Raw genomic sequence first — 26,073 nt, forward strand, 5'->3', positions numbered from 1 at the left:
CACTAATCACAGAAGGTAAAATTAGTTATTAGTGTTGAAACACAACTTTCCTTAATTAGCAGTCTAAATCTAATTACCGTAAGTTACTTTACTTTCCACTTAATACTTTATTGTTGTCCACAAAGGTTTTGGTGAACCAGAGGCTATTTATACCTGAATTGATGATGTGCTGTCTTTTTCTTCGGTATATTTGTCCAGTTGATGTGGAGTGATCAGATACTAATTCAAATACTGATTTTGCAGCTGAAAAGATCATGACTCTCACTAGAGGGAAGTCTGATATCTTGATTTATCATTTGATGTATTTTGAGGTTGGTTTCAAATTTGTGTAAACTGGCATGACTTCAAGACTTTCCAAATTCAGCAAAAGTCTTATCTACATTTGTAGAAAAAGAGTATTAAGCAAGAAGGGAAGGCAAAAATAGTATTAAATTACCCAATTTTATTTCAGCAATGTATTTAATTTTTGAAATATTAAGGTGACACAGCTTAAGAGAGTATGTCACCTTCTACCAGGTTCCTGTTGTCTTCAATACTACTATGACTGTAGAGTCTTTAGAATAGCAGAGCTGAAGTCAGTGGAAATAGAATTAGACCAATGCTGAAATCTTCCAAAAATTCTGTCCTAAAAATACTTGTGGCATCTTATGAGTTCATTCATGTGGTGAGGTCATACATTTGAACTTGAGCTCAGTGCTCAATGCCTTCAGCTCTCTAACTGGAAGTGTTGGAGAGCTCACAGAAGAGGCTGGTGTTGATGGAGCTGTTGATGGAGATGTTGATCTCCACCACACACACACACACAGCCTCCAGGATGGGTGGCTCATCCTGGCCTGGAGAAGCCTCTGTACCTGCAGTGTAGGGACTGCAGCATGACAGGGCTGGGGGCCTGGGCTGGCCCTGCCAGCAGCTGCTGCCCAGCTGTGGTGATGAAGGCAGCTGTGCTATGCTGGGTTCTGCAGCATGTGCTGGACTCCAAGTGGCACCCAAAGCCTGCAGTCCTAGGGAATGGAATACAAATAGAGAGATCTGCTGCCAAGTCTATGCTGGGGATGGAAACCAGCTCCAGGCCTTTTAACTTTGGTGGTTCTGGAGCAAAATCAAGATCTCCAGTGTGTAACAGAGCCATGGCCTTGCACAATTCTGCTGCTGACACTTTTGGACACAATGAACAGGTCTAGTTCAGACTGAGGGGTGGTGGGATGAAGGGGCATGACAACAGTACTGAGGCTTTCAGTTTTCTCCTACCTTTCATCTAATGTACATCACTTTAAAAGAAATTTGTATGCATTTGTAGTTCTGGCAGCAAATGCACAATTTATCCCTAGCTGTTACAATGCTATAAAGTAAATAAACCAATTTTCTGGCTCTTAGCGTGGCTGTAGTAAATATATGCTGGACAAAACCTAGAAAGAAATGTAAACTTTAAAAAAAAAAGGAATTTTATCTCCCCAAAATGGAATTATGTATAGAAGTTCCAAAATAATTAAATTTTTTCCCCCCAGGTATTTAATGGAAATTTGTTGGGTTTTGTTTTGTGGTTTCTTTTTTCTCTTTCTTTCCAAAAAGCAATTTGTACTTTACATTTGAAAATTACTGGTGCCAGCATTTCTATAAAAGAAGGTTAATATTGCTCGTAAGTTGTGAGAACAGATTCCCTGCATCAGTTCAGAAAATTGCTGAGCTTTTCTCCTCCAGTCTTTGTGGACTTTTTATGAAGTTGTATTATTGTAAGATTGCAAGCTCTGATCCCCACACATAGTTTGCAAAAGCATGCTTCAACCCAGCTCAGGGAAAGTGATTATCCATGTGGCAATTTCTTCACCGAAGTGCAAAGGGTCTGGGTTTAGGTCTGTAGAGTAAAAAGGATCTTTAAACCTGAATTTAGCCTGAATTTAAGCCCCTGAGAGATTGTTTGACTTGAGATTGTCTTGGTTTAACTGGTGCCCATGGTGCCTGTGTCTGCTCTACAGGACACTGTGCTGGTTGAAGGCCACTCTATCTGTGCCAGAGGTTTGTAACTTTCCATCTGGGGCTCATTAGTTCCAAAACTTTGCCAGAATAAGGGTTTGTGCTACTTCTGCACTGAAGGCAAAAGCATCTAAGACATTCCAGTCTTAGATGGAATGACTTGTGTTCTCCTCAAATGAAAATACTGACTGGTGTTCTCCTCAAATGAAAATACCTTCTTCTAGCAGAGTTCTGCAGGCTGTGGACACCAGTGGCCGGATTGCAATGGGACCACCAATACATCAATACCAGCAGGTAGTCTATTCATGGCTTGAGTTTATTAGCTATGTGTTCAAATTCACCAAAATAGGCTGCTTAAATAAACCTGTCTATGGTTGACCCACTATCATAAATTACTTTCAAAATAAAGTATAAAACCCGTGAACTTGTAAGTGTAGATCTCAGGCATAAGTCTTGTACTGAAAGGTGTTCAGGTGATTTCCTGACTCATGTGGGGCACCACAAAGATGGAGAATCTCAGTACCATTCATGCATGGAGTGTCTCAGTAAATTCTGACTTCACCACAGAAGTTTTATTTTTGCCATATTAAAAAAAACCCCCAAAAACAAACAAAAAAAGAGTCAGTTGCAGCAGGTTGCCAGGAGTGTGTCCAGTCAGGTTTTGAATATCTCCCCAGATGGAGAATACACCAGCTGTCCTGCCAAACTGTTCTACTGTTTGATAAGCTTTGCAGTATATGGGGGATATTTTTTTTTTTATTTCTAGACAGAATTGGCTGTATTTCAATTTGTGCTCATTGCCTCTTGTCCTTTCACTGGGCACCTCCATCTCCTTCTTTACTAAGGTATTTATATACATTCACAAGATCTCCCTTATCCTTTTTTTTCTCCAGACTAAACATTCCCAGCTCTCTCAGCCTCTTTTTGAATGACAGATGCTCTAATATGTGACCCAAACTGTACTTGTGGATAGCAGACAGTCCATTTTAATCAGCTACTAGGTAATAAGGTTTTACCTAAACTCTGCTTGAAAGGACTTACTATTTAAAACTATTTAATTCAGTCAAAATAAACTACATTCTTTGAAGAGCAAAAGGGGCCCTGTGCCTGAAATAATAATTTCTGGCAAGGTTTTCTTGATTTGTCTTCTTGGGTTTTTTTGTGGTTTTTTTTTGGTTTTTTGTTTTTGTTTTTTGTTTTGTTTTGTTTGTTTTGGTTTTTTTGGGGTTTTTTAAAATTTGTTTATTATTTTATTTAGTTTTACCTGTTGGTAAAAATCTACACTAAGCAGGAGAAAATTGTACCTCTTTTGCTAGTCCTCACCTTCATTCCTGCACAAGTGTGAGAAAACCTTTCATTGCTCAGTTCTGACTTTATAGTGCAGTTAAGGAAATGCATGAGAGACAGTGAGGCTGTATTGCCACCCAGAATAAAAGTTATGAGTCAGTCCCAAAAACTCAGTCAGCTCAGAAGCTATTTACTGAATAATTATATGTTGTTTGAGTATCTTTAGGACAGTCCTATGTTTGCCTTCTTTTTTTAGGCTGAAGATTAATGTCATGTTCTCAAGCATTCATTTGGACTTGTGTGATTAAAGTAATTATACATATACATAAACAACATTTTTAAGCATTGCATTTTTTATTTCCATATGTTTATATATGCATATATACATACATATATGTGCATATGAGGAAGTAAATTCTTAACTAAAGTTCTAACTGTTCAATTTAGATATGTGGGGAAAAACAGAGATACTGTGCAAGGAATCTGTGATAAGCTTGTATGACATTAAGTACTGCATGATGGATGCAATTCTGTCAGCCAAAAGATGGAATAGCCAAATGTAATTATTTTGCTTCAAGATTATTTGTCATGGGAAATTTTGTGGAATTTGTCACCTTTTTAGATTAAGTAATCAACTAAGTACAACTTTGGATTTTGTTATTTGAGAAAATTTTGTTTACTTTCATGTTTCTTAGATTTGATTATATACAGGTGTATATGAGGCATAATTTATCCCTCTAAACTCAGTAACACAACTCTGAGCAGAATAAAACCAAGTGATTTCTCTGTCATAATCTGCATTTATATCCCCTTATCTCACCTCAGAGCATTATAAACCATGGCAATATTTTACGACCAAGAAATGCAGAGTAGAGAGGTAATTCTTTACTAACACCCAGTAGAAATTCAACAAGTCTCTGAATTACTTTTAAGGGATTACAAAGGACCTTTTTTGGTTTGTTTTATTTTTCTTTGGTCTTTAATATTTTCCCAGTAATTATTTTGCAACAGATGTGAGCATCCTTGCTACCAAGCAACTACTTTTCTGGCTAGAATGTAAATGCATGATTCATTGTCCCTGTGGAGCCCCAAGTACAAGCCTTTAATAGCATCACAGTTAATTATTAGTATAATGTTATGGTGACACGTTTTTTCTTTTGTTAGTTGGGGATGCCATTAAATGAATGGGGATGGCTAACTTAGCAAAATTTGTTAAATGTTAATTTACTTTGTCTTTGGGCATAGCTTATCTGAAAGGTGACATTGCAAACACTTCATTCAGATTACATTAGATTTATTATATTTGTGAGGTTTTGAAACTCTAGAAGGATAAAACCTATTTACATACAGGTTGAACAAACAGTGTCAAATATAGCTGTATTTCAGAGGAAAAAAGCAAAAAAGCATCTTCCTTTCTTTTTCTTGATTTACACACATATACATGTGTGCAAATATATATATATATATTTTTTTTATCAGACTGTAAATATTAGGTCATCAGCCCAAATACTTTTTTTTTTTGGTATGTGCTATGCATCTGATTTTTTGTCTCTACCAGATTTTGCAGCATGTAGACCTGTCCAGAGCCCACTGCCTCCTTAGGAAAAATGAAATAAGGCAGGTGGGATTGGACAGTCCCTAATGGACTAAGTAATCTATGGAAAGGAACTGCTCTTCTCTTTGAAGGCAGAATTAATAAATCAGTATGCTAGCTGATCCTTATACTTTTTAGTGTGGGAAGGGCAATTATTGTGTTCCTGTATTTAATTTGCTCTATGATTTTCATCTGGACACAACTTCAGCTTACTGAAGGATGTTTTTGAGTTCTCAAGTTCGCCTTACTAGGTGAGATTCGTTAGTTGTGTGTTTTCAGGTGGGTGTTTTTCCATTTAATCCCTCTACAGCCTCTGAGGATTTAGCACTTTCTAGTGTCTCGTTTCTGTTTCATCTGCTCTTATCCTTTAACATAAATATCACTTTGGAAAAAAAAAAGAAAAAGGAAGAGGGAGAAAAAAAGAAATCTACCTTGTTGCCTTTGGCAGTAGTGTAGTTGGATCAGGTCCAGCCAGGACCTGGCTGCTCAGATCAGACAATTACTGTTTGCAGTTATATCTGCTTTTGTGAAGTTTTGGTGTACCAGACTTTACACATCTGCCTTTGCAAAAGCCACACCTTTTTATGTTTAGGAATTCATAATGTCCTTACATGGTGTTCTTCAACAGGGGATTTCCCTGCAATGAAACTGTTCATATGTGCAAGCAACAGTGGGACATTTTTATGAGAGGTGAACTCTAAGATTACTTGGATGAAAGATGGGTTTTTCAATAACACAATTTTAAATGGTGCAGCTCCTACCGTGGCATTTGCAGCTATGCTGTATATTATGGACTGAGAAAATAAGTAGTGTACAAGAAATGGCAGAAATATTTGATTCATTAGAGATGGTGAAATGCATGAAATTCAGCAGATAAGTCAAATGGTGGGCAATCTGTACATCGACTGCTTGGTTTTAGAGGCCCTTTTCTTATACCTGGATGGGGAATTGTAAATTGGCCGCATAGTAAAAATATGAAGAAGAGCTAGCTCTGTGATCTGGCAGGTGTTGTAAGTCTTTGTCACGTTTTCTCCACTTTCAGGGATCCACCTGAACTGGTGATACTGAGCTTTGGTCACTGGCTGCAGGTGACTTTGAATTTTACCACACATTGCTCCTCCAAGCCTTGTATAGCCAGCCATGTAACCAAACCTGAATGCCAGGCTGCAGTGCTTTTACCTCAGTGGGTATCACAGCTCGAGCCCAGGGCACTGGGTGCATGGTCACTTTTTATGGCTTGAGACGATGCTGCAGAAAATTTTGGATATAATTTTAAGGAAATAATATATAATTGGAAATGTGTTGATTTCTTATAATAAAAGAGCATTGTGCCTTGTGTTTGTGTTATACTTTCTTATAGTAAGAAGGTGATTATACCTGACCCAAACAGCTGTTTTACCCAGACACGTATTTTTCATATGGAGTCCTTTGTCCCCCAAGAAGGACTTGGGGGTGCTGGTGGATGAGAGGCTGGACATGGCCCAGCAATGTGCACTCACAGCCCAGAAAGCCAAAGGTATCCTGCCCTGCACCAAAAGCAGTGTGGCCATTACGACAAGGGAGGGGATTCCCTCCCTCTGTTCTGCTCTGGTGAGACCCCTCCTGCAGTGCTGCATCAGCTCTGGGGTCCCCAGCAGAGGAGGAACATGTATCAATTGGAGTGAGTCCAGAGGAGGGCCAACAGGATGATTAGAGGGATGTAGCACCTCTTGTATGAGGAAAGGATGAGAGAATTGAGATTGTTCAGCCTGAAGAGGAGAAGGCTGCGAGGAGACCTAATTGTGGCCTTCCAGTACCTGAAGGGTACAGGGAAGGTGGAGAGAGACTTTTGCATGTTAAAGTTCAAGGGGCAAAAGCTTCACACTGAAAGAAAGTAAGTTTAGATTAGATATTAGGATGAAAATTTCACTCTGAGGGTGGTGAGGTGCTGGAACAGGTTGCACTGAAAACTTGTGAATGCCCCATCCCTGGGAGTGTTCAAGACCAGGTTAGATGGAGCTCTGAGGAACCTGTGTCTCTCTCCATGGCATGGGGGTTGGAACTGGATGGTCCCTTCCAACACAAACTATTCTATGATTTTGAAATGCCATAACATGGTAAAATCAGGCTCATACAAGCCTTCTACTTAGTTTTAATAATAAATTGTCAAATTGGGTTTTAGTGGTTTTGATAAGCTTCTGAAACAGCAAAAGAAATCCACTTTTTTTTCATTTATAACAGTACTGTTTATGTGGCAGATTTTTATTGAAGCAGTAATTCAACTAACAATTGCACTGTCAACTCTTATCTCTAGGTAGGAAAACAAAAGCAGGCATTTGTATTGAACACATATTTCATTGCTAAGTGTAATGTGAATTTTAATTTGTAACCTCTCAAAGGAAATAAATAACTCTTTTTCTCTTTCTCTTTAATGATTCCCCCTCCCAGTCAATCAATTTTTCCCTTTGACATCAATTTTATTCTATTTTTGGAGCTATCAATTGTAGGTGGCAGCAGGCAATTTCCTATGGATTCGACAGATGTGAAGTGTTTGTCCTTCAAGTCAAATTGCAAGTGCAGGGGGAAGACTGAAGACCTTTGCCTTGGGAAAGCTCAAATAGTTAGTATTTGATATTTGACTCATCTTGTCTGGGCCACTTTAAGCTGGAACAGAAACATCTCCACCAAAGCTTCTCTCCTGCAGGTTCCTCTTCCCTAGCAGTGAACACCATGAGATAAATTCAGATAAACCCCCAACATCAGTACAAGAAGCTTTATAATTTGAATGAAAGCTCAGATCTTGCCCTAGTTGTGAGCCACATCCTTTGAGAATATAGTTCATATAACATATCTTTATGAAATAGGTATTCTGATAAGTAATCAAATTTGTTTTCTCAAGTTTTCCTTCTTTGTATTGCAACAACTTTCAGCACTTCTTACTATTCACTGTGATAGCAGTTACCATAAATGTCCTTTACAGTAAAATAAAATAGAGATGTCTCCTGATTTTTCACTGGACCTTAAGCTGAGACAGATATGTACTTCCCTTGGCTCTACGTGCTCTTTTGGATGGGATGCACGGGTGTGTAGCCACATTTCTCTTCACAGAGAATCTTCCAAAGAATATTTCTGGCTTTCACATTCTCTGAACCTCAGAGAAAGGAAAAGCAATTATTATCATTTGCTGTGCCTGTGTTTGTGCAAAAGTAGAATGCAATATGGAGATTATTTACCCATGGTGTTTTGTTTCCTTGGCCTATCAGGGCCAAGAGTGCGTGTGTGTGTGGACTGTCGGGTGACAGTCATGAGATTCTGTGCAGTTGTGTGCAGGGTTGAGTGCTTGGCAGGATCAGTTTTAGATGTATAAAATAATACAATAGTATAATAGTATAAATAATATAATATTATAATAAAGTAATTAATAAGCCTTCTGATATCAATGGAGTTCTCCTCATCATTCCTCCTTCCTCAGGGCCCTCACAGCCCAGCTACAGGGTGGAGTCCAGAGCTGCTTGAGCCAGTGGCAGGAAAGTCCAGTGGCTCTACCAGGAGAAGCAACTCAGGCCATGTACTTTACTTTATTGAGAAGTATGAGATACACTTGCAACTTTCACAGTCTCTTCTGGAAGTCAGACATTTTGAGCTTTGGACATCTGATATTCACCTTCTTGTCAGAAAGTGCATAAAAATTACATTTGAAAGGTTTTGATGCAGTGTAATCTGAAGTAAACAAACTTTATAAAAAGAATGATGGTAAGATGTGTTCCATATCTTATATATGGTAGAAATGTTGTCCATCCTAAATGTTCCATCAGTACATGTTTTCAAAAGAAATCATGCTTCATGCAACCACACATCCCCACTTAAACATAAGTAAACAAAAGTGCTTTCCACACAACTTTAGACAATTCAACTAGCTTTAAAATTGATACTGGTAATGATTTAAATTTTGTGAAATATCAGTCTTCCTTGCTTAATGATGTTATGGTTATGAATTATTATATTTATTTTTAATCTGGTGTATTGATCATACTGAGTAATTTGCAAATGGGGTTAGTTACTGAGCTATGTGGAAAATTTCTACTTGAAGTGGAAAGACAATAGAAAATAATGTGAAGTGTAATTCAAACAATTGCAAAGTAGCTGGAATTAGGAAGTGTTTTGTTTGTCTCATGTTTTGACTTTGTTATTTTTTTCATATTTCAGTGTTTCCCCCTCCCCCCCTTAGCTTTTGTGCTCTGGGATAATTTAGAAATAGCTAGTGATCTCATCGATCCTGTCAGGTGGTGTGGTGGAGTAAATAAGGTCATTTAAGGCTTATCTTTAATATGCAATGTCATTATTTTTTCTGTGGGTCAAATCTGCAGGGCTTAATAAAATTTGAAGCAGGTTTAGTCCTGTCAGCCACTGGCTTAGATTTTGAATAGAACTTTAAAAACTAAGAGTACATTAGTCTTTAGAAAAACATTCCCCAAGTATTATATATAAATGGATAGCACTAATCCCGTCACTTTCTACTCTATTTTTCCACAGTACCTTTCCTAAATTGATCTCTATTTATTTTTTTCCCTTGTTTTTTGGTTTTCTTTTTGGGGGGGGAATATGTCATATTTGGGGTGTTTGGGGTTTTTTCTATTTTACTGCTTTTAATTTGCTATCCTGCATGCAAAATCTGTTTATTGCCAAAAACCCTCAAACTCATTTTCCTGCACCTCTTGGAAGGCACTCAGCATTTCTCAAGGTTAGACTCAGTGTTAAAATCATCACAGTTGAGATTTGTTTCTAATTTTAGATGTGACACCATCTTTTGTGACATGATGTGACCATATATGTGAGGAAGAGGTTAGGACAGCAAGAGCCATATCTTTAGCCTTGTATTTAATATAAAAACAACAAAGATGAGAAAATCTCAAAAGAGGTGATTTTTCTGTCTCTTTAGCCTCATATAAATAAGAAAAAAACAAAGCAATCCAGGAACTTTTGCAACTGAACTGTCAGGATTTTCCCCAAATAAGGATAGAGTGGAAAATTGACATAGTAATTATTAATATATGAAAAACAAGAGGACAATTGGCATGATGCCAGGATTAGTGATGATGCTTTTCACACCAGCTCCACTAGTGAACTTGTAGAGCTCATAAAGGAGATCTTACAGCTGAAGGCAATGGTACGTTGTAGGCATGACCCAACCTTCACTGCATACCTCTAACATTAGCTCACTACGGTTATTTTAAGCTTTTCTTTTTATAAAACCTACTAATTTCTTTGCTATTTTTTACTTAGTTGGTATAAAGCACCTGTAAACACCAGGGCTCAACATCCTGGTAGAATGACAGAACTCACTCCCTTTTGTTATTGTTACTTCTAGAAAGTTTATTTTGTCATGAAAACAAACTGAATCACTTGGATGAGCTTTTTTAAAAAAAACCAAACCTTGCATGCTGATATTATGTCTTCTCCTTGAGCAGTTTAGCTTTCTACTGCTTGAAATTTGTCAATATTCAGCTAATAAAGGAAGACTGGTGCCAGTCTTGAGATCCATGGGTGACATGTTATGTGAGTTCTTTTCAATTGTGTGTCAGTGTAAGTGCAAAGGTAAAAATTGCTTCAAAAGAGTCTCTTATTGTCTCCATAGCACCATCCATGCACATTGTCCCTAAAGTAAAAATAGAAAGTGCCCCTCCACAAGAAAACACTCTTGAAATGAAAATGTAAGGATTTAGTAGATTTTGATAGGAAAGAATCCATAAAAATTGATGAAATTGTTGAAATTTGGAGACCTAGATACGTTCAGAAAGCTTTGCTGTATGCTTTGCAAGCTCATCCTGTTTGGTAACGTTGAACATATGCTTTTAAGTCATTGTATCTTGCTCAGTCTCGCACTGATAAACAGTGTGGTTTTTCCCAAAGTGCCATTTTTCTGTGTTTGTTTTTCTAGCCTTCCAAGTTGCACAGTAACTGTCCCTCTTCTGCAACTGCCTTCCACTCCTCCTTTTCTATTCAGGGTGCAACTGCCTTTCTGTGCACAGTGGAAAGAGTGTTTTCTGTTATGGAATAAAAAGCCTTCCTTTTTTTCATGTTTGCCAAAAATACAGTTTTATACCTCTCTGTTTTCCATATAATAAAGGCTAAAGCTGCCTCTGGAGAGATTACAAATGGTGAAAATTAAGTATATAAGCCTTATAGTATGTTGTCAGTGTCCTTACATCTACTTTGACATAGTGAGTCAAAAGGAAATGATGCTTTTTGCATGCTTTCCCTTTCAGTTGGGATTGCACCAATTAATGACATGAAAATACTGAATTCAAGTATCACCTCTGTTATTTAAGTGGGAAAACAGGAGAGGTATCTACCAGTTTGTTGGCTTTTAAAGAGCTAGACATTTCCAGGGGAAAAGAGACATAAGCTTAAGAGCAATGAAACTTAAAATGTGAAATGATTTCTGAATACTATAGCCATCATTGTCCTCTCCAAAAAAAAAAAAAAAATTATTGGGATGTGAAAAAATTGTCTGTGTTTGAAGTTTACTTTGAATTTGAGGACTCAGAGGGAGAATTTCAGTAACTGAGAGAACAAATCCTGCAGCATCTCTATAGACAGAGGAAAGATGAAAGTTTACAAGTACAATAAGAAAACAAGCAGTAAAGAACACATTCTGAATTAGATTTGATGAAGAATGTTCAGGCTGTTAATAAGTAAAGAAATTGCAGTGCACAATGGCTATTAAAGGATCAAAGAGGAAGAAGCAAATGTGTGAAATATAGTGATAAATATAGACTGATGAAGATTAAAACAAAAAATTAGTGATCAGAAGCTTCTGGGAGAAGAGATTGTGGAACACTCTTTGCAGAAACTATAGAAAGTGAATACAAGAGGAAAAAACCGTAAATAAGAGAGGCATTCATCTATGCATGAAAAGAATGGCAGAGCTGATAAAGGTTTGACGTGAGCCATTTTCCAAGGAATGCTTTGCATCTCTTCTTGAGTTCAATATTCAGCAGAGATTATGGCAGTTAAAACCTTGTGAAGTGAATGCTGAATTACTGGGTTTGGAATAAATATGAATTGTAATGATTACAGGGTATTTTCTTAGCTGGTAGCAGATCAGTGGAAGAAGGGTTCTTGCAGGAGCACAGGCTGTTGGCAAATCTGTGAAATATCTCCCAGCACGTGGCAGTACAGGAAAGGAGCAATGGCAGTGGTAGTACAATGACAGTACAAAGCCACAATTCCTTCTTTTATCTGATGCGAGGCAATTTATGTTTATCATCACCACAACACACCTCTTCCAAGTAATTTTTTCAGCCTGGTTGGAAATACCTTGTCTGTATATATAAAATCCATGCTTTGTCAGATTGGGAGGAAAAGAATCATATTACCTGGTAATGCCAATGATTTTCTGAGCAAAGGAGCTCAAATCCCTGTATTCTATGGAGGAGAGTTTTAACCCATCTTTTGGGAGACTTCTTCACAAACAAGAGCATAACATGGGAGAAACCTCAGAAGTGACTTTTGTCTGAGATTTTAATAAGTGAAGCATGGAGTCACCATTTTATCAGTGAATGAAAGGTGGAGTTAAAGGAGAACAGGACAGTTGTGTTTGTGCAATAATGAAGAAAGACTAGTACAGGGAAGGAAAACTGTAGAAGAGATGATCCTCAGTTACTGTTTTTTCCCTTGGAAAACACTGGCCTTTTTGATGGGAGTAGCAAATGAAGAAGGAAAGGATTGCATTTATAAATGGGTCCCACAATACAGAGACTGTTCTGGTCAGTTTGAAAAGAACATCCTAATAGAAATATTTACCTTATTTGCAAATGAGGTTTCCAGACTCATGAGAAAGGTATCAAGAGACTGGTTAATTTAATGTTGATGAGAGCAGAGAAAATTTATCATGGTCAATCATTGTTTAAATATTTTTATTCCAAAAATAGACCAAAGCTATCTGACCATGCCAGGTCTGGGCTGGAGATGAAATAGAAGGAGCAGGGTGTGTATGGCCACAGCTTCAGCTGAATGGGAAGAAAGGTCCCTCAGTTGATCTCATTAACTCGTCAATGTACAACAGATTGAATGGCAGAAATATTTACTCAAAGGCATGCGTTTGGTGTTCAGGTATTTGTTGCCTTTTTTTTCTTTTTCAGTTCATTGTCTTGAGCGCAGATCTATGGGGTTTTTTTCTTTAGAACCAAGCATTTCATTGTTTACATGAGTGAGATTCACTGCTTGCCACAACTATTGCTAAGCTGTCTTGTTTCTCCTTGTGAATGGAAATATCAGTAAATTATAAGCCTGGGAATCTAGAGAGACAAAATTGTTTTAGCTGTAGTTTTTTTTTTTTGTTTTTTTTTTTTTTGTTTTTTTTTTTTTTTTTGCGAGTAGCAATGTTCTGTAGTTTACAGAACTACATAAAATGTTCTGAAGAGAAGGACAAGTTAAGGGAGCACAGGTAAAACCAAAAAACTTTTGAAATATGAAAACAAGCAGAGCCTTTTTGTACTCGTCTCTAGCTTTTGAAGAAAAAACACCTACTCTTATGGTTTAGGGAAATCACTTGCAATTTTATTTTGGTAGTAATCAGCTATCTGAAGTAATGTAAGCTCTACAAAACATTGACATCCATGGGTAGTAATCAGTGTTGCCAATTCCCTGTGGAAGGATGCAGACTGCTAACTGACTGTGTGCTGTAGAAATAGTTTGGCAAAAGTATTTTAGCCTGAAGAAAGTGTATGTTCTCCACTTCCATGATGTCTGAGCACCCTTAAAGCACTTGTGTTCTAAACAATAATGTGAAACATACTGCTGTTTATTCCCATTGGAAGGATGGGGAACTGAAACATAGGGTGTATGGTATCTCGGATCACTGGAAATCTGTGATCAGCAATTGCGACTCAAGACGACTCAATCCTAGTCCTCTAGCAATTCTGGGTTTTTTTAAACATTCATTAACCACCCCTCATGGTCACTTTTAACAAATATATGATGAATAAATACATAGATGTAAAAATGTCACATTATCTTTTTGAATGCTACCACAGGAAAAGTAGAAATTGGTAAGAAAAAAAAATAGTAAAAAAAGTCCACTAGTGTTTTTTATGTATCTCGTAGCTATGTGAATGAAAACCAAATTTTCTTCCTGGCACTGCCAAACTAGGACTGCTGCAGGTCTCTCTGCCAGTGAAAAATTACATTGCTTCAGGTAGAGGAAAAAATGCAACTTTTCAAATATGGGAACTGGTCATCCATGAGAGTCAGGAATAGATTATTTCATGCTCTGAATGACAGTGAATGGGACAAGCCATGTTCAGGCTGGTTTGCCTTGCTGTATGTGAAATCAGGTAATGATACTGTACTTTCCATACTGTACCCTCTTACAGATTGGGTAATATATATCTTGCCTGCAAATTGAAAATTTAAAAACTATATTATTAATTTTAATTATGAGCAAAATTAATTCTCTTCAAGTCTATGTGTTGAGCAGAGTAGCACATAACAAGCCTTCCTGTTTATCGTTTTTCTATTCCAAAAACAATAAAAATAAATGTGAACCTTCTCAAATGGGGTGACCAAATGATATGGATTGTTTATCAGCCTCTCCTGTGATGCCAGCAGTGTTGAGAATGTCCCTTTGTCTGTGCAGTGCATAAATGGCACACTGATTGCTGCCTTCTCTGAGACAGGAAAATTACAGGCTGGTGGGGGAGTTTTGCACACAAGCATTTAAAGATACGGAGGAAACCAGAGTCCATTAGCTAGTCTAAGTCCTAAGGTAACCTAAATTTTATCTGAATTTCTATGAAAAGTAAAGGCATCAGCTGAAGTCTTGTAGAAATCGCCTAACCCAATATTCCTCTTTCTGCATCATCAGAAAATAATGTGTTCTGTATAGAAACTAATTAAAGAATACTGTTCTCCTTTTCAAAGAAGATCTTAATTGTTTCTTTAACTAATGCAGTTTGCATCTATACCAACATGGCTACAAATTGTTAGAACCTTGAGGCTCTAAAGAAACCTGTTTTGAATTTTAAGATTTTTTTTTTTTTTTTTTTGCCCCATAGCGTCCAAAAGATATTTGAGTGCTGTTGGCTTTGTGCATATCTTTAAATGGTGTTGGCTAGTTTGAGTAGTCAGTTATGCTGATCATATATATTTTTATATATATATTATCATGGCCATATAGATTTTCTGTGATTCATCAATGTCTTTGATATGCAAATCTTCTTGAATACCTGTCATATCAGTTAGTAATAAGAGTTCTGCATTAGTATGGCACTGTCAGGAGTCCTTTGAACTTCTGTCACTGCACTTGGGGCTTGACGAGGCAGAGAGAGGATCTCATAAGGATAAAAAGTTCTTGCTTTTTGTGTTTGGGCTTTTGGGGTCTTGCTTTTTCAGCTGTGCTGGAAAAATGATCTGATCTGATCTAATTTCCTTTCAAATGACATGTATAAATATGTGTAAAATCCCGCCAGAACAAGGACAGCACAGTAGACAGTAGCAGGAGCACATAAGGAACTCCTTAATGTGATGTTACTGGTGAAATCTGTGTCCCATCCAAGTAAACACCATTCTACTGATCAGCACTGCAGCCATGCCAAGACTGCAGAAATAGGTGTTTTGATTTAAATGTTCCAAAAATATACTGTTTAGCACACATGGTCTTCTTTAGAGGATGGTCATATTCAGGATGCTGAAGAAATGGCTGTCCTTGGATTCATGGATGGGAAACCCATTCTTTTCCAATGCCACTTGAGAAGGAGTAGCCATGATCATTTGATCCAGCCCTCCACAGCTGCAGGTCACTCTGAAGGAGGTACATAGCCACTAATGATCTACTGACCACCTCTGTCCTTTCCTTCTCCTCCCACTGCACAAAACCCTTTGTGGCATCCTGTGACAAGCTTGTGGTCTTTGGATCAGAAGGCAAAGTATCACAAAACAGCTGATTTCCAGAAAAAGCATGTGAGAAATGAAGGCAAATCCCAAACTTGTATGTTGCTGGTGCCTGCAGTTCTAAATAACTTGGCAAAAAAATGAAATGGGAGCCATAGGACTGTAAAAGATTGACTGATGAAATATTTCTGTTGGCAACCATCCTGGTGTATTTCCAGCCTGACATTCTTTTTGGTAGGTATGCCTTGGAGATTTCCCCTTACAAATATAGTTAGTTGCTCAACTTCTCAACTTCTTCATTCTCTGTTGGGTCCCAGAATAGCAAACTGTCTCTCTGAATTGCTGGAGGCTTCCTGCTGCATCTGAGAGGACACTAAATGAACAAAAGTACATACAGTGATGTAGGACCCAAGTCAATAAAATACTCAATCATCACATGTTTTAAATGAGACACTTGCTTAGGTATCTTTTAGATTTGTTTTTGTTGTTGTTTACGTCAATGTACTTTAGTATGTGCTTTAGTATTTCAACTGTGGTGTGTGACACCAGTAGCTGAAAGTGCTTTAAATCTGTTTAAATTTTTATACACACACACACATAAGAGGTTTATACATATAATGTCTTTATGAGAAATGTGCTTTGTATGCCTGTAAATAGTGATTGAAAGAAAACTGTGTGATTAAATATCTTACAGTAGCATTTTTTTTGAAGTTTCTAAATAAAACCAGCTCTGCTGCATTACTTCAAGTAAATTATTCCTTAAATGCAAGGTTGTCATATTTCTGTATAGTCTAAAATTGGAGACAAGCATTTCTTTAGAATGGTAAGGAAATTAATATTATAAAACACAAGAATGTTATTTTTAGAAACATTCTTACTGGCAATTAAAATGAAAAATAAAGCTTGACCAAACTTAAGCCTGTTTCATCACACTGGTAATTAACTTATGAGGATTTTTTTCAGATCTATTATTACAGCACATCTATTTTTAGTTAAGGTGGTACCCAATTTTGCTGCACCCCTTTTTCAGGTAAGACAAAACCATTCTCATGGCTTTAGTTATCATCCTTTGTCTTCTGAGATGTGGAAAGCTGCTAAATCATGGCAAGTAAACTATTTGCTAACTGTATGTTCACTTTTTAGTTGCCCAAATTTTCTGCCTCCACCTTTTTAGCTTTTCTTTTTTTCTGGAATTCCGGCAGAGGTAAGGAGAGAAGATGGAGAATAATATTAAAGATAATCTGGGTTGTGATTTTTTTATTCATTCCTGTGGACTCAGTCCATACATGCCACCTTGATCTGTCTAGCTTTTATCCCTGGATATTTTTAGCCAAGACTGCCATTTATCCTGCATATAGCATTATTTTGTGGGCTGCTGAAAATGCACTTATTTTTTTCATAGACTAATCATAACACTTTGTTTGGATTTTATTCAGATTTAAAAAAAAATCCAAATCTCTGTACTTAGTACTGAAATGTACTCAGCAGTTTATTTCATTGGCAAGTGCTTTAACAAGAGGAGAAGGGACTGGAAATGAAGTGCAATCATAGCATGCACAGACCAGGCCATCTGTGACTGACAACTGGTGTGAGACCTGGCTTGTGATAGTGCAGATCCTCAGATTGTTGGCTGAAAGGTGTTGTTTTCCATTCATTATGACCTGCCCTGGCACTCTGTTCTCTCCACTACCAATCAGCAAGGTATGAAGTGCATAGAGGACTGCTATGATATTTTTAGAACAGGCCTTGAGCCCAAGTTTGATCCAATATTTTGAATGGTCAGAGGCTTAAGGTCATTGAATATAGTCTGTCTTTTCTGTTCATGGCATTGGGATTCCAGCATTAGCTAGTTACTTTTCACTTATTGCTTCATTTTTGGACTGCCCTTTCCCAGCAGTAATTAGGGTTGAAGCTATTACAAGAGCATTCCCCTCCCAGCTTCTTTGCAAGACATAAATATATCTGACTGAAGTTGATTAGAATGGGAGTATTGTCTGAACCTGGATTCTGTGTATTATCTTCCTACTCCCCCATGCTTTTAATGCAGATTATTAGTTCTGACCTGTCCAAGTTTTTAGCCATTGCACAGTGGTTTGAGGCTCAGAAGAATCTGGCAGGTTTTTTGTGAACAGTTCTCATTCTAGGAAACTAGGGCTTGGGACCAGCCTTGTCCCTTTGTCCTAGAGAGCTTGAGCACCCACATCTTTCTCCTTTAAGCCAGAGATGGGGCAGATGAGGGACATGTAGAAGCAGCAGCTGCAGCTGCCCACATCTGCCTGCTGAGGTGTGCCTTTGCTGGGCAATTGCTGTGGCTTCCCTCTCCATTTGTTCCATCCCTTCTGTGGGATCAAGTGCCTAGCAAACTGAACTTTGCAAGATTTGGCTAAATCAGCTTGAAGGATGGATAAAAGCCTTCTTAGGGCTGGTTTGGCCTTAGGATTACCAGTTGGATGCCTGTATTTACAAAAGTCAAGTTTGTGACACATTTTGACAGTGCCACTGTGCATACTGTACATAGTACATACTGCCTTTGCATAGTGTAAAGGTATTTTCAGTTGCAGTAAGTAGCTGCATTAAAATTTTCAAGGGATTTTCAAAGTGGTTTTCTTAGCTAAAGGAAGAGGTTATATTTACTTGGAATATGTTGTAATTTTCATTTTAGAGCCATGTAACTTTGCTTTCAATTGTATTTTGATTTTCCCTCCTCTTCTGCAATTTATAAGTTTGTTACAGAAAATTAAGATTGTATTGCTCCTCAGAAGGAATGCTGGTTCTACTGAAGTCAGGCAAAATATTTACAGTTTACCCAATGAAGTCACAGTTTCATCGTTTGAACCCCAAATTCACCAGCAGTGTAAAATCAGCTCCCAAGCTGTTGAATATTGATTACATTTTGGGTTGCAGTTCTGTTCCTTATCAAAGTTCAAGAGGATGACGAAAATTAGATGAAAACTGGATCTGGGTTCAGTGAAACATTTTGACAAAAACCCAGAAGAGGGTTGCTGCCATCCTGGCCCAGCTAACCGTGAGGATTTTGTGTGGTTTCATAACAACATTATTGACCAGTCTGAGATATGACCTTTTCAGGGCGCAGCAGTGGTCAATTTGTTACTGCTCTCAGGGGCATGTTTGTGCATCCAGCACTGTTTCTCCATGTGCTTGAATGCTCCCCTGTGAGGGGTGGAGATGCTGGCAGAGGAAGGAGATCCAAGCAGGCAGCATAGTGGGAGAAACTGATGTGTGCCCACAGCCAAGCACATGGTCTGGTATCTCAGGTCCATTCTTTGGCCCACACATTAAAGGAGGCCCTTTTTAGTGCTGTATGTAAAATGTTTTTTCTTGGCCAAGCTTCCATTGGATTGAAGTTAATTGGATCTCTGACTTAATTTCAACTTTTTTTAAATTTAAGAAAATGTCTTTTTTTTTTTTTAATTTAGAAGAGTAATTGTTCCAATCTACATTGGTTTCTATCTACTAAAAATCTGCTTTAAATCTAGTATAGCTTTATAATCTGCTTGTAATATATTATGTAAAGCCACCTCATCACTTCATGAATCCAAGCCTGTATTTAGAAAGACCCTATTTTTGAAATCTAATTATTTGATATAAAAGGGCGACTTTGAATAGCAAAATGAAGCAAACATTTTGTGGGTTCTTTTTTTCCCCCAAAGGCTTTTTTTCCCAAGTTATTTACAGTGCACTCTGTTGTTCTACTCTTCTAAAAACTTTTCTAGTATCATAGGAAAGTAAACATAGTTTGGATTAAAAAAAAAAAGACAGAAATTAAGCCTTTGCTTTTCAGGAGAGGATGATTTCAAATAATAAAATTATTTCTGATAGAGTAATAATTAGTTTAATTTAGTATATATGACTGTGGAATTTATTATTCCATCAATTCAGCAATACTCAGTAGTTCTTACTAGGGTTGAAGGTACCTGAAGTGGGAACTGGCTGGTGGACTTGGATATACTTACATTAATGATGGGACTCAATGATCTTAGAGATCTTTTTCAAGCAAAACAGTTCTATAATTCTACTCCCATGATCTGACCTTTTTAGACTCATGAGATAAGACCTGTCTTGGAGTTCTACAACAAAAGTTGCCTTAAGCTTGGCATACAGAATTGTTAAAGTTTCTTTTCAGAGACATGATCAATACTGATGTAAAACTCATTTGGAAATTGCTGCAGAGTTTGAAGCATGCTTAAAATGCATGTCTACCTCTGGCTTGAATTTTTCTAATAAATGGATTTTTCTTAAGGCCTTATTTCTTAAAAGAAAGACCATTTTACTGTCCCACTGGACATCTTGCCCTGTGCATTGTAGACAATGCCAAGCCACCCCTGAGCTTCATCAATAAATTTAGTATCACAAGTCTTAGGTTTCCAGTTTTCAAAGGTTTTCCCAACCTATTTTATGCATGTGGCATGTCTAACCGTCCTCAGTTTTTCAGCATTCTTTTTCAAGTATTTATGCGGGGGACGTCACAGTGCCCCAAGATATTCTATTATATGTATATCATCTTACTGCTGTTATTCAGTACAAACTTGTTATATTCCCATGGATTTTATTAGCCTTTTTGTTTCTAGTGTAATCCTAGGAGCTTATATTTGGTTGGCTGCCTTCTGCTATAATTCCGAAACCTTTACATGGCCATTGCTTTCCACAGTTCAATTCTCCAGGCAGCATGCATGGCCTACATTTCTTGTCTTAAATCCAAAAAAAATCACTCAAACATATATTACAAGCTGGAGATGGTGCTCCTATTGGTTTTCTAGATATAAGGATTTAGTAGTCAGTTGTCCAGAAACAGTGACCAGGTGATCTGACCTGTCAGACTACCCATGATTAGGAGATGCAGTGCAGAACCCTGCATGGAGGCTCAGATTATCTGCTCATTAGGTGTGCAACAAGCTTGAAACGCCTGGAGGATGCTGAACATATTGGCAGCTGTCCCAGGTGATGTGCTCCAGGGTTCCTTTGTGCATGTGCACCCAGGTGTGCCTGGTGGAGCCAGGAGCAGCAGGCACAGCTCTAGTGTCTCTCTAAGGAAAGTGGGCATAGCCATGAAGAGCCAGGAAATCTCATATTGCTCATATCTCCTCTAAACTCATTAATGGTATAAAAGGGACAAAGTGCTTTGCTGGTCTGAGGCATTTATTTGTCATTTATCTGATATTACTTGGGCTTGTGTTGTTAATGTGCAATTTACCTCAGTCTTGCCACAAAACATAGAGATTTTAGTTCCAACCTGATAAATGACTTTGTCAACAGAATAAATGAATTTTGATGTTTTCCCTAACCTAAATATTTACTTGCTACATAGCTCTATATTGGTGTTAGGGTCTTTTTATTACTTGAGCTTTGTGATTCAGGAAAGTTGAATTTATGAAGCCCTTAAGCATATGCTTAACTTAAGCCTTGTGCTTATAATCAACTATGAGCTGTTGAGGTGTTATCCTGAATCTAAGACTTAATTTCTAGTAGATTTATTTATGTGAACAAAAAATTTTATTTTAAGAGGAGAAAAAAGTGATGTCATCAACTAGTTACAAAACCCCTGAACTAATTTGCATGAGAAACATGCAAGACTCTTTGTATTCTTATACAAGAGATGATAAGAGAGCCATGCATTTATCTTACATAGCACTTCTTATCCTCAGAACTTTGTAAAGTTTTACTCTCTCATTGTTTGTGACAAAATCCCCTAAAGCTACACACATGCCTTTCTTTGTCCCAGAAAATTCCTTTGAAGCTTGAATTGAGCTAAAACACTAGAATTGCAGTTTTCTTCTTACTTAAAAAAATGCCCATCACATGGTTTCCCAGCCCTGCAAAGAAAAACACCATGTATTCCTGCACAGGCAATGCCAGGGCTTGCTACACAAGAGAATTGGCTGGAAACATTCCTGTACTTTGTATTTCTAACCAAAGCACATGGATTAAGCAACCCATTTGAACTCCTCCAGGGACTTGGAATATGGGCCCTTAGTTCCAAGAGGGAGCAGGACCAGACCATTACAGCATCTCCCCTGATTTCTTGCTGCTCCCAAACCATCTGCTTCTCTGTGGTAATAGTCTTTAGCTGTTCGTTAACATGGTTAATCCTCTAGCATAAGCTGCAGTAATTTATGCTGGATGTTTGGGTTTCATGTGGTACTAATGGTATCTAATGAACTGTGGCTTCAGAAACATCTGTTCTATACAATAGTTAATTTTTTTCTTCCTTTTTTTTTTTTTTTTTTTAATCTCAGTGATTGGATACACAAAAATAGTTAGGAAGTCTTTAGGCTGCAAAGATTAGAACTCTAACCTCCAGTACTGAAATAGGCCAAATTTAATTCTACTCGTGCAACCTTAATTTAGCTCCCACTTGTTTATGAATTGTTTGACATTGATGCATGCTATTACTCCCTGCTTTTTCACTTGCCAAATGAAAAAGGGACTGAAAAAAGGTTGAATGGGACACCTGTAAGACTGCAATGTCCTCATTTAAGCATATGACTAGAAGCTAGAGAACATCTCTTTTCTTAATGTGTTCAATATTTATGTGCTACAATTGAGCAGTATGATAAAAAAATCTCTGCGAGTATTCATTTACAAGTAAGAAAACTGCAAAAGTTGAAACTAAATTATTAATATGAATGAAGGCAATGCTCCAGAATAGCATGTGAGAAATGGGATATGCTAAAAACCATCAGTAATATACTGTTTGTGCTTTGAAAGGAAAATAAAAATTTAAAAAAAAAGACAAAAGTATTACTTAATTATAATATTGCAGAGTTAATAACACAGTAGAAATCCTAGCTCTTTCCAATTTGAGGACTTCATTTCTTAGTCTTAATGTTGCAGTAATGGGGTTTCCAGATTTAATTTCCTTATATTTATTTGTTTTTAACAACTCAGAGGGAAAATAAGAAAAACACATTGTGAAAATGCTATAATGAGATCACAGTGCTACTAACATGCCTTAAGTTTTCTATAAATTGGCTGATTGCATTTAGAGTCACCTCAGCAGCACTAAATCATTTCAGCAGTTTACCTTCACTGCCAGCGTCATTAAACTTCTCCAAGTTTAGGAAATGCATTTGAAAAAACAGAAAAAATCCCCTCATGTTCCTGTATGAAAATGTCACCTTATAACATCCATAGCTTTAAAAATAAAAACCAGATTTTCTCCAGGCATGAACCCTTTATCCTTCCCCTGTGGGACTCTTAAGGAGCTCTTTAAATTCACGTGATTGTGCAGTTAAAGTCTGGGCTGACTCAGCAAAGTGTTTAACTATGTGCTTAAATTCTATTGCAATCAATAGAATTTGAGCATGTGCTTAAATATTATGTTGAAAAGAAATGGATTTACACATGTGTTTTAAACCTAAGCATGTACCAAAGTAGGCTTATATTATGTCAAAGCAAGTCGGAAGAATTCAGGTTGTAAAAACCCTACCTTTGTGGTGACTTATTTCATAAGTAAAATATTTTTATATAGTTTTTATGTATCATCTAAAATGTATAGCATCATGCTGTAGTTATTATGGTCTGTGAGTTAGTGAACATAAGACAGTTTATGTGTCTGTCAGTTTAAAATATGTACATTGGAATTAAGAACACTTACAGCTAAATATCTAAGTGTACATTTTCTGCTCTTGAATATAGTTTACTTTTAGTTTGTTACTGCAGTATTTTAAGTTATTTAAAGCTGTGAACACTATCTTTCAAAATGCAGCTGCATATATAAGAAGTTATAAACACATATGGGTACCTAATACCAGATCCCACACTCCACAGTTTTCCATGTTCTGACCTGTTTTTAACTTATTCCTCCCGTGTTTCCCTGTAATATGAAACTTGATTATTTTGAGGCACTGAATCACCAAACAGCGTCATGTTCTGTTTGGCTGAAGGGCATAAGCAATTCCACTTTTTCTATTTACTTCTGTCTATAAAAAGCTTTTTCTGTATTAGAGGAGATTTCTGTTTCTGCCGGTGATGCTTCTTGCACTGTTTTAAACTGCTCTGCGCTCTGGAAAGGCCACATATTTCCCACAAAACATTTGGATATTTTTATTTTCAAGAGGAAATGTTTATGATATCAAATTGTCATCAATTCATGATGCAATGGTATGTGTTGTGCTCACCTGAAATCTTGCACTGTAACACTCTACCTATCACTGCGCTGCCAGTGCCCCTGCCCCTGCTCATGGCCCTGTGCAGAGCTGAGTGCAATGCCATCTGCAGGGCTTCACTGCTTCCTCAGTAGGGAAGAGAGATGCCAAGGAGAGCAGGGTAGCAAGAAGTGATAGCTACTAACTTGAGGATTCTGCAGGGAAAACCTCAGAGACCCCAGCCAGCTGCTGCGGTCTCTCCCTGTCCAGGGGGCAGGCCTTAACTCTCACCAGGACCAGGTGATTTGGCACATTGAAGAAGAAAAGGTTTGGGATGATGGGAAGACTTGAGCCACAGACTTCCTAGGCGCCACCAAGTAGCCAAACTTCACAGGAGCGCCCCAGTACTTTGTTATTGGGAATCTTTTCTTTGGTAACACAATGGTGAGAAGTATATTAAAAAATATAGCTATGATCTGTCATGTAAGCTATACAGAAGATTCTTCACCAAAAGGCAGAAGAGAGCCCCAAGTACTGGGCAAATTCTTGCGTCTTTAGGAGCAAAATATTCTATTGATAGTTGAGAATTCTGTGGATTTCTAGAAAGCTCCAACATGGCTTCTGTGTTGGCTTCTTGATTTGTGGTGAGGAATTACATCCCAGTGGCCACTGTTGCTCCCGTGGAGCAGGAACATGGAGCAGACTTATAATTTTGGTATGAGAGTAGTCAAGCTGCTGTATAATATAGGTAGCAACAGGCTTTGGTCACCTGTATAAAAAGCGCAGTATAAAAGGCAGAGTAGGGCTCTGAGAAGTACAGTCTGTAACACTGAAAGTTATCTGTGTGTAGGTATATTAATGATCAAATGATATGCAACTTTTGAAATACCAGTATGAAAAACGGGCTTCACATGTGTGAAACTTGTCAAACCACAGAGGAACATGGTGCTGTTGTCTGATACGCTGTCAAAAGCTGCTCTTCTGAAACCACATCATCTTGGAGAACTGAAAAAGACGCTGTGTAAATTGCCTAATGCTTCTAAAAATAAGTGTGAACTACTCAGCCTCTCTCCAAATTTTAGCAAGTCAACCAAACAGTGCATAGTCCGTAAGCGTGTCTAACACGCTGTGCCACAATCGGTGACTTACTATAAGAATTATATGAAGTATGCTAAATACGGAAAGGCTGCTTATAGCTGCACGCACAAACCCCGGTCCGCGCTGGCATCTGCCCCCGCCTCCTGCTCCCCCCGGCCCGCGGAGCTGCAGAAATCGCCTCTCTCCGGCTGCGGGTCCTGCCGGGAGCTGGCGGCCGCCTGGCTCCCTCCCCTGCCAAAGCCAACTGTGGCGTAGCCAGAGAAACGGGCAGCAAAAATAGAACAGCAGGATGGCTGCGCGTGGGCGAGGCAGAAACCACATCGCCAGCAAAACCTCCCAGCGTTATTTTAGGACCGATACGGGCAGAGGCCGTGGCGTTTTGCTCTCTTTTCACAAAACACTCCCGGGGGAGGGTGAGGAGGGAGAAGGGCTCCCGGGCGGGGACCGTCCCCGTCCCACTCCTGCCTCCTCCCTGGCGTATCCCCAGTGACACTGGGCAGGGGGAAGGGGTTAATTGAGCCCGAGGCCGGGCGGCGCGCAGAGGACGGGCGGCAGTTTGAAAGACGGAGACTGGACAGCTGTGTTTGCTGTGGTATTTTTAAACGCATTAATGCAGGCTCCAATCACCCGGCCATGCTTGACCTATTTTTGGCTCAGGCCGGCCATTGTTCTATTTCTGCCGCCGGTGGGCCACGAGGGTGTCAATTCAAATGCAAATGAGTTATCGCTGCTGCTCCCGCCAACTTCGCCCAGCCGCCTGGCCGAGGGACAGCCGGCCGGGAGCGGAGAGGGGCGCGGGCACGGCAACGCTGGGCTAGGCTGGGGTCAGCTCGGTTAAACCCTCCGCGGCTCCCGCTCCCTGGAAAGGTGGCTTATTCGGTTTGATGGTTTGTTAGAGGCAGTTTTCCCCCCTCCCCGCCCTGCCAGGAAGCCCAAAGCGCAGAGATATTTCTTCATTTCTTCTTCCACCTGCCGCTGGCTGCCCGAACGCAACTGCTCCAACTCGGCAGCGCTCAGCCCCCCGCACGCTCACGGCTCCCTTCCTGCGGGCGGGGGCTGCCGGCGGCGGATTTGGGCTTTTCCTTCTCCTTATAGATACTGGTGCAAATGCTTAAACACTGCTAATTGCCGAAGCATATTATCTTA

The 26,073-nt window shown here is 38.6% G+C and overlaps 1 protein-coding gene across 1 annotated transcript in view; it reads left to right on the forward strand.

The window, feature by feature from the left end:
* The window catches only part of HDAC9 (histone deacetylase 9), a 457,531-nt gene that overhangs the window by 155,640 nt on the left and 275,818 nt on the right, over window positions 1-26,073 (forward strand). The gene's annotated exons all lie outside the window — the stretch shown is intronic.

Source organism: Molothrus aeneus, chromosome 1 (assembly GCF_037042795.1).
Source record: "Molothrus aeneus isolate 106 chromosome 1, BPBGC_Maene_1.0, whole genome shotgun sequence".
Classification (NCBI taxonomy): Eukaryota; Metazoa; Chordata; class Aves; order Passeriformes; family Icteridae; genus Molothrus; species Molothrus aeneus.